The following is an 8,736-nucleotide window of genomic DNA, read 5'->3' as shown; positions in this document are numbered from 1 at the left end:
AGAATCTGGCGTCTGCTTTGCTTTTCTTTTCTTTGCTGGTCAGTGGTCGCTGCCTTGCTTGCGCCAATTGTGCGCATGCATTTGCTAGTACTAGTCCTAACTCATACCAGTAGAGTAGTGTATACTTTTTCTTCCATTTTTATTTTTTATGTTCTGGTGGCTAGTCAACTGGTCTGGCCTGGCCTGTAAATATTTCTACTTCCTTCGTCTTATAATATAAGATCGTTTTTGACATTAGTATAGTATAAAAAACACTCTTATATTATGGGATAGAGTGATTATTTATTTTCATCTGAGTTGAGTTTATTAGTCCTCACCGTATTTTTGTCAAAGTTTGATCACGTATTTGACTACCAAAAATATTGCTGTATTAAAAAACATTATTGGATTCCTATTTAAATTTAGTTTTCAACGGTATTTTTTTTGCTATGTTTGCTTATAGTTTATTAATTAAAATCATGTTCAAAATATGACTCGGAATATGAGAAGAAGACTAGTAAAAAGACAAACGTGATACAGTAAAACTATCTTTTCTTCTTCTGATCCTCCTTAATCCTTATCCGCATGCATCCTAGGCGAGTGAGTTGGTGCGTCGCCGGTCCTACCTGGAGACGTGGATGTGTAGTTCCGTACGTGTCGATCCTGCGAAGTGTCCTCTGATATTTCGTGACTAAGACGGTTAACTGCTACAGTAGTTTTAAGCGATTAAAGGAATGCCTGTTCTAATTAAGGAGACTTGTTCTTAACCAATTACGTTCCGGCTACGTGTCTTGAGATGCCATGACTTCTCATCAGTTGACCGAGACCAAACCAACATTATTGTGTACTCCCTCATGATTCTAGTTGTTCTTTGAGCACAAGCTAGTATAATAAGGTGATGTAGATAAATATATTATTACACTTCTTCTTCAGTACAACCCTTCTAAACACATTGATGGACCAGATCTGTCGATACCTCTTCATAAAAAAAGATAGGATGGTCCTTTTATAAAATACATCACCCTGACCGTATACAACGCAGTAAATTGGGCCGGCCCATCAACGATCTATCTCTAAAGTGGTTTTGTAGTGAAAGAGTGAAAAATACTACTACAAAAAATTAGCCTACGGCAGGAATCGACCATAGACCTCCGGCAAACACACAAACAAGCCAAACCACTACGATGAGCTAGCTTTCTTGGCTAACTAACTGCGCGGAGTTTAAAGAACTATGTGAAGCGACATATTTGAACATTTTTGCTGAAATTTGAACGTGACTTTTTTTAAACGCGAATATTTTCCAATATTGTAAAGAAAATTATGAAAGTGGAAACAAATTTTCCGAAACGTGGAACACATTTTAGAACTCCAGACAAAATTTAAAAATGTTATTTTATAATTCCGAATTTCTTTTGAAAACACAAACAATTTTGACACTCTAAAGGTTTCTGAGACGCCACCATTTTTTGATATTTTTGAACTTTATTCAAAAATTGAATAGAAAAATAAATATGTTGAACTTTTTTGAGCTTTGCAATTTTGAAAATGAAAAAAAATTCATGGACCTTCTTAAACGCTCCCAAACTGGTAAAAACCGGCCTGGAACTATCTAGAGGTTCCCAAAACCGGCATCTGCAGAGGCGACAAACAGATTAAAATGGGCTGTCCCATGTTCACTCGTAACGATTGCATATGTGGGAAATAATAAGCGTCATAGGGTTTTCCCCCAATTGACAGCGTCGCCTAGTTAGGCCAACGCCTAAATAGTTTTTCTCTATTTTTATTTTTATTCTCTTTTCTTGATAATTCATTTTACTTTTCAAACTTTATTGTTATTTTTTAAACTTGTTCTAAAAACTGATTTTTTTGGAATACCCTAAATGTTCTTGTTTTCAAATATTTTTAGAATTTTAAAAATATTCTGGAATTTCAAAAGAAATCACGTTTTTGAATATATTGTTCATAGATTTAAGAAATATTTGTGCTTTGAAAAAAAGTTGTTAATTTCTTAAAATAGTACATTGTTTCCAATTTTTGTTCAAAATTTTCATCAATTGTTGGAAATTTGTTACCAATTTTGGAAAAGGTGTTCAAAGTTGTCAAAAGTTCATGCGCAATTTATCGGACTTTTTTCACCGAGAAAAAACAATAGAAAATGCAAAATATGTCGGAAGCTCAAACAACTTGGCATGGTGCCTTGAATTGGGCATATAAGCTCACAGAATAAATTTGGGTCATGTGATAGATGCCGAAAACAATGTGGTCTCAAACGGACCCTTCTCGCCTACCCAAACACTCTCCGTTAAACATAGTCTATTTTTGGACATGCATAAAATGACCTAACTTTTGCCAGTAGGCGAGCATACCCATGGTAAGCACCCATGCCAAGTTTGAATGAATTCCGACACCGTATGCAAGTTTGTGTCACGTCCGCCCATTTTTTCACTGAGAAAACTATAGAAAATGCAAGAATTGCCGGAAACTCAAACAACTTGGCATGGTACTTTGAATTGGTCATACAAGGCCATGAACAAAACAAACTCTCAAATAGACCATTTTGGCCTACTCGAACTTCCTCCATTGAACATGGTCTATTTTTCTACATGCATGAACTGATCCTAACTTTCGCAAGCAGGTGGGCATGCCTATGGTAGTCATCTATGCCAAGTTTGAATGATTTTGGACACCGTATGCAAGTTGCATCACGCCCGACATTTATCATCAAAAACTTCAAAAAAATGCAAGAATTGTTGAAAACTAAGAAAAAAATTGGCATGGCGCCTTGAATTGGTCATTTAATACTAAGAAAAAAAAATTAGAGCCATTGTAGAGATGTTGAGAAACATACTGCTACCAAATGGACCCTTCTCACCTACCATGAACACGGTCAATTTTTTGACATGCATGAAATGACCCCATGTTTTGCAAGCAAGTGAGATTGCCCATGGTAGGCATCCATGACAGGTTTGAAGGAATTCTGACACCATATGCAAGTTGCGTCACGTCCGACCATTTATTGGCTATTTTCTACAAAACAAACTCTAGAAAATGAAAGAATTGACTAAAACTCAAAAAACTTGGCATGGTACCTTGAATTGGTCATGCAGAGCCAGTAAAAAAAAATTGGGGCCATTTAAGGGATGTTGAATAACGAGCTGCTCCCAAACGGACCCTTCTGGCCTACTCAAATACTCTCCGCTGACACATGGTATTTTATTGGAAATCTCTGGGCGGCCCCCAACTTTTGCTAGCAAGTCCGCCATCCTGCATCTGCATCGTCGGCAGTCATGCTCTCCCACACAATGACCCAAGGCCCCCTCCCCATGCAGTGGTTTTTGCCTTCCACAAAGATTGTGGCGACATCGTCGTACGCGCGAGGGCGGCGGTGGCAACAAGCAGTCGACATGCTTCATCCCGTTTCCTCCTCCTTCCACCCCATTGCAGAAGTCTTAATGGTTTCGTCCCTACTTCCTCCACAACATAGACGATCCTACCTCGACGGAAAAGGTAGACGTGTCAGAGTGGTTCCAACGCATGATGCAGGAAGCTCATCATGTTTATCGTGCTCTGGCGCCGAGGTGGACAATGGCCATTGGATATGGAGAGGAGGACAAGAGATACAATGTGCGCAAGTGTGAATGCCACAAAATTACTAGAACATATGACCTTTTGGGAGGGGGTGTGCAAAAAAGTTGTCACATTGAAGTAGTCAACCGCCCACCCCGTGTCAAAATTGATGCAGCGTGGATAGGACTGCGAGCAACACACTTGGCAAACTTTTAGGATCCATATATAAATTTCAAAGTATTCGGACTAATATGACACACACCAAATATTTTTAAGACTTATGGTGTATTTTACTCTTAAAAATTGTTGTTGTTTACAAAAAAAATCGCAATTTCAAAAATAATCTAGTTTACAAAAAAATTCACAAATTTTAAAAAGTACACTTTTCCAAAGTTTATTCACATATTCAAACAATGTTCGTGGAGTTTCAAATAACGTTTGCACTTTCAAAATTTGTTTGGAATTTAAAAAATGTTCCTGCTTTCATTTTTTTGTTCACAAATTCAGAAAAATGTTCGACGAAATTCCATAAACCCTTTTGGTTTCAATTTTTTTGTTCGACTTGTTAAAAAAATGTTTGAAAATACCAATTGTTGTTTGTGTTTTCCAAAAATCGCTGGTTTTCAAAATTTTGTTTGTACTTTTCAAAAACTGTTCATGCCTTATCATTCTGAACAATGTTTTAAGGACATGAACATTTTTCAAAAATTCATTTTTTCTGAAAATGTGATTTAATTTTTCCAATATATGAATCAAACTGGAAAAAACGAAAATTTTATGAAATTTTGAACAAAATTAAAAGCATTCAGTTTTGTTGAGAATAAAAAAACTTCAAATAGGAAAAAAACAAAGAAAAAAGAAAAAGAAGCAGGAAAACAAATGGTTCGCTACACTAAACGGGTTGCTGTGATCATTCTGCTAGCGTTTCTTTATTGGACAACGCTATTAGGTGGATTGGCTAGCTATCAGCGCTTATCATACTGAGGTGCTTGGTTCGAATCCTTTTGCTGGTCATTTTCTTGTGGTTGTTTATTTTCACAGTTTTCACGCAATAATGGGCCGGCCCACTCGGGAGGCTCTCCCTCTGCGGACGCACATCAGTCAAACAGAACGCGCCTCGTACTGGGGCATCGAGCGTATGTATAGGTAAGGTGTGAAAAGACTACCTTGCCCCTGTATACGTTTTAGAAGGGGGCTGTACTGAAGCGGGACTCATATTATTATTATATTTTTGGGAATGTGAAAATCTGACATCATATTTTTAAGCATGGCAAATCAAATATTTTTATGGAAATTTATGATGTAGCAAGGATGGCAAATTTCCATTAGCAAGCACGGCAAATTCTGGCTAAAAGTAATTGTCATCGTCGCGACAACATTATTTGCCACAAAAACCGTCTGATTTGCCATGCTAAAAAATCCAGCGTCGATTTGCAGCGAAATCCTATATTTGTTTATGGGTAACGATCTTTCAGAAAAGAAAGATAATTGGAGTAGCCGGGAAAACACTTCAGCCTGACTTCGGACACAAGACTTCGATGTGAACGGCAATGACATTGGCTCCTCTTAATATAATAAACCAAATCGTGTTGACTATGTACATATGCTTGCTTGCCTACGTTCGTTCTCGATGCAGTATTGGTGCTCCCTCGGACACCTTTTTTTTTAAAAAAAGGGGACTCTCCGGCCTCTCCATCAAAACGACGCACAGGCCATTTTAAAATAGGGGAGAATTTCACTTCCTCGGCCTCTGCGCCAACTAGGGATGCATACGACCATTTTAGTATGAGTACCAAGATAAACATGATTCTTAGAATTTTTTTAAATGAGTATCAAGATGTTTTTTGATGAATGATTTCACCACACACCAAACTTGATTCTCAATAAATGAGAGGAAACCCATGTGCATCACCTGTCAATTATAAGAATTGAACTCAGGTCGTTAAGTTGTACAACCGTATGCCCAACCACTGAGTCAAGTCCCCTCGGACACCTGGATGTGCTCAAGTACATAAAATAGCGAGCTCATGAACCACAGGGCTTGATAGTATAACTCAGGCAGAAACGTGCAAGACCTTCTATTGGCTCCATCTTTCAGCGCTTGACCATTTCGTTACTAGGAGTACTCGTAAGTTGGCTCCATCGTTCTCATCCGCACGTACGCAACCAACATTCCCGTGTTAATTTGCCGCCCGCCATGGCGGCACGGCACGTACGTCTTTCTGTGTTGTTTTTATAGTCAGCTGTAGACGAGATTTCAAATGTCGCCGAAGCTTAGCTCCGGACGTACCGCTACTGCTAGTGCCAGAGAGGAATGGGTCCGCTCCGCGTGAACGTTTACATGTGGTGGGCTCAATCGCTGTCCCGCTGACGCGCACAGCCACGCGTCGCCCATGCAAGGTGTCAAGCAGGCAACCCACTACCAGCATTTTGTCTGTCAAGGTACGGAAGAATTCATTGCTTACCGGCATTCAGATATCCATGGACGGTCGACTGAACAACTCATATCCTAAGTTTTGAGTTTTGACTCAAGCAAAAAGATAGGCCGAACGAAGAACCATGAGCGATAAAACGTACGGAGTGTATAGAGGTTGTTAATGTTTATGTAGAATAGAACAATGGCCGTGCGTTGCAATGGATATAAATATTCTAGTACATTAACTTGTGTCTGTGGTTGAGTTGGTTAGATGGACAGTGGTATTCCCAACCCATCAGGGTTCAAATCCTGGTGCTCGTATTATTCCTAAATTTATTTCAGGATTTTCGACGATGCGCTTTTAGTGGGAGGAGACGTTCCCGTCGACGACGAGGCGCCTACGGTGACTTCGTAAATCTCAAGATGATATGCCGGCTCAGTCTCTCGGAGGTGCTCATAGGGATAGGGTGTGCGTGTGTGCGTTCATAGGGGTGAGTGTATGCGCGTGTATACGAGCGCTTGTGTCTGTACTGATGCTCAATAAAAAGAGATTTAGTATCTGTCAATAATAATGCGACTTTGTAAATAAATGTTCATTAAATTCTGATCATGAATTACCTTATATTTTGGTTAAAAGTTTGGTAAGTAAACTAAAGTGAAATTGGTTCAGACAATAAGTAAATTAAGATGATTGATTATCATATGCATGAAAGGTATAACGAAGGGATGATGGGAGGAAAGGTGAAATGAGAATATTACATTCTTTCTAAGTAGTAGAGATAGAGATATATCATGCTGAGACAAACTCACAAATAGTAAAAGCGTCATCAATAAATTTGGCAGAACGGAAACTTAAAAAAAAATGCAAGGACGGTGTACTGTCATAAAAATGCAAAAATTCCCCACCAACTAATCAGAAGTTGGCGTTATTATCAATGACACATATTTTAAACACACAAATCTATTTCGCAAAAAAAGACACAAATCTACTGTGAAGGTTCATCGGTAGTAGAAAAGCATTTCAAACATAATAAAAATTATATCAAGGTCACTGGACCATTAAACAACCACTATCATTGCGAGAATGTACCGCCAACGCGCAACGACTCTCCTAACGTTCATACAAATTAACCTGCAACACAAGGCAGATCATTAAGGAGGGATGAATCAACCCTTGCATGCCCCCCCTCCTCTCTCAAAGCTCATGTCTTGTCATTTGACTTTGCCAGTGAGGGAGAAAGTAGCTCTGATGTCACCATTGTCGACGTCAGCTTTCCGGGAAGCACCCACCGCACCCCATGGTGTCCTAGGATGAGGAAGAGGCCACTCTGAAGATTCGATCACAAGCCAGGTGTGTCATGTGTCTCACGTGATTGGGGTTAGCATTTGAGTGATTTGGGCATTTTATAGCTGAGCTCTATTGAGTGGATTTGGTTGGTGCATTACATGCCCGGTACTATCTACTACAAGGATTGGAGTGGGTGAGCAAAAGATCTCCCTGTTAGAATGCATTGTACATGTATATACGGTATAAATATAAACCGTATATATGCCTCGTAGGATTATGTATTGCGTGGGTCATTGTAATTAGGTAGTTGCGGTTGTTAGGATTCATCCTCATATTTGTATAGCTTTTCTTGAGGATCAATCCAACACCAACTGAACTATCAAATCTTGTAAACTTGTCGGTCTATATAACATGCAACACATCCCTGCCAGAGGCATACGCTTCATCCAATCTTTCATGGTATTCAGAGCCAACTTCCTCGCCAACATAAAACCCTAGTCATGGCTAGCTCCAGCTCCGCCGCCGCCGCTTTTGCCCTCATTCCCATCACTGACAAGCTGCACCAGGGTAATTACCTGGTCTGGCACGCGCAAGCCTTAGCCACCATCCGCGGAGCACAGCTGATCGATCACCTCAACCCCGATCACCCGTTCCCGGAGCCCAAGCTTGCCGACAAAGATGGTAAGCCGACGGATGTGCCAAACCCGGCGTATCTCGTCACCCTGGCGCAAGATTCTCAGGTGCTGAGTTTCATCTTCAACTCGATCTCGCCACCTGTGATGATCCAAGTTGCTCACTGCACCAAGGCCGCGGCAGCATGGACCGCCATCAGGGAGATGTTTCTCTCCCAGACGTAGGCCAACATAGTCAACACGCGGATCACCCTCTCCACCACCAAAAAGGGCACCGTGACCATCGCCGACTACATCGGGCGCATGAAAGCGCTGGGCGACGAGATGGCTTCAGCAGGCAAGCCGCTCGACGATGATGACATGGTCTCCTACATCCTCGCTAGACTAGACTACGACTACATCTCGTTTGTCTCGTCCATCTGCGCCGCGAGGACTGAACCAATCAAGGTAGCTAAACTTTACTCTCAGTTGATCGGTTTTGAAAAACGTCTTGCTATGTTCGAGGGTGGAAACCACTCCTCCTAGTCCTCAGCCAATGCTGTCTCCCGTGGCCGTGGTGGTTTTGGCCGCGACAATGGAGGAGGCGGCCGCGGCAACAGAGGCCGTGGCAAATGGAGGCGGTGGCCATGGCAATGGAGGCCGCGGCAACAACAACGGCAACAGAGGAGTTGATGATCTTCCTGAGGTCGTCTGCCAAATCTACAAGAGGTCGAACCACACCGCCCTTGAATGCTACCATCGCTTCGACATCTCCTACACCAAGAATGAGAAGAGCGTCGGATCAGCCACAACCTCGCCCTATGGAGTAGATACCAACTGGTATCTGGACACAGGTGCCACCGACCACATCACCA

The 8,736-nt window shown here is 41.1% G+C and overlaps 1 pseudogene; it reads left to right on the top strand.

The window, feature by feature from the left end:
- The first annotated feature begins 8,224 nt into the window (after nt 1-8,224).
- Nucleotides 8,225-8,366, top strand: LOC119319796 (annotated as a pseudogene).
- The last annotated feature ends 370 nt before the right edge of the window (nt 8,367-8,736 follow it).

The sequence above is a fragment of the Triticum dicoccoides genome, chromosome 6A, assembly GCF_002162155.2.
Source record: "Triticum dicoccoides isolate Atlit2015 ecotype Zavitan chromosome 6A, WEW_v2.0, whole genome shotgun sequence".
In the NCBI taxonomy this organism is placed as follows: domain Eukaryota; kingdom Viridiplantae; phylum Streptophyta; class Magnoliopsida; order Poales; family Poaceae; genus Triticum; species Triticum dicoccoides.
Note: the sequence above shows the minus strand (reverse complement) of the source record. Positions and strands in the feature narration are given on the sequence as shown.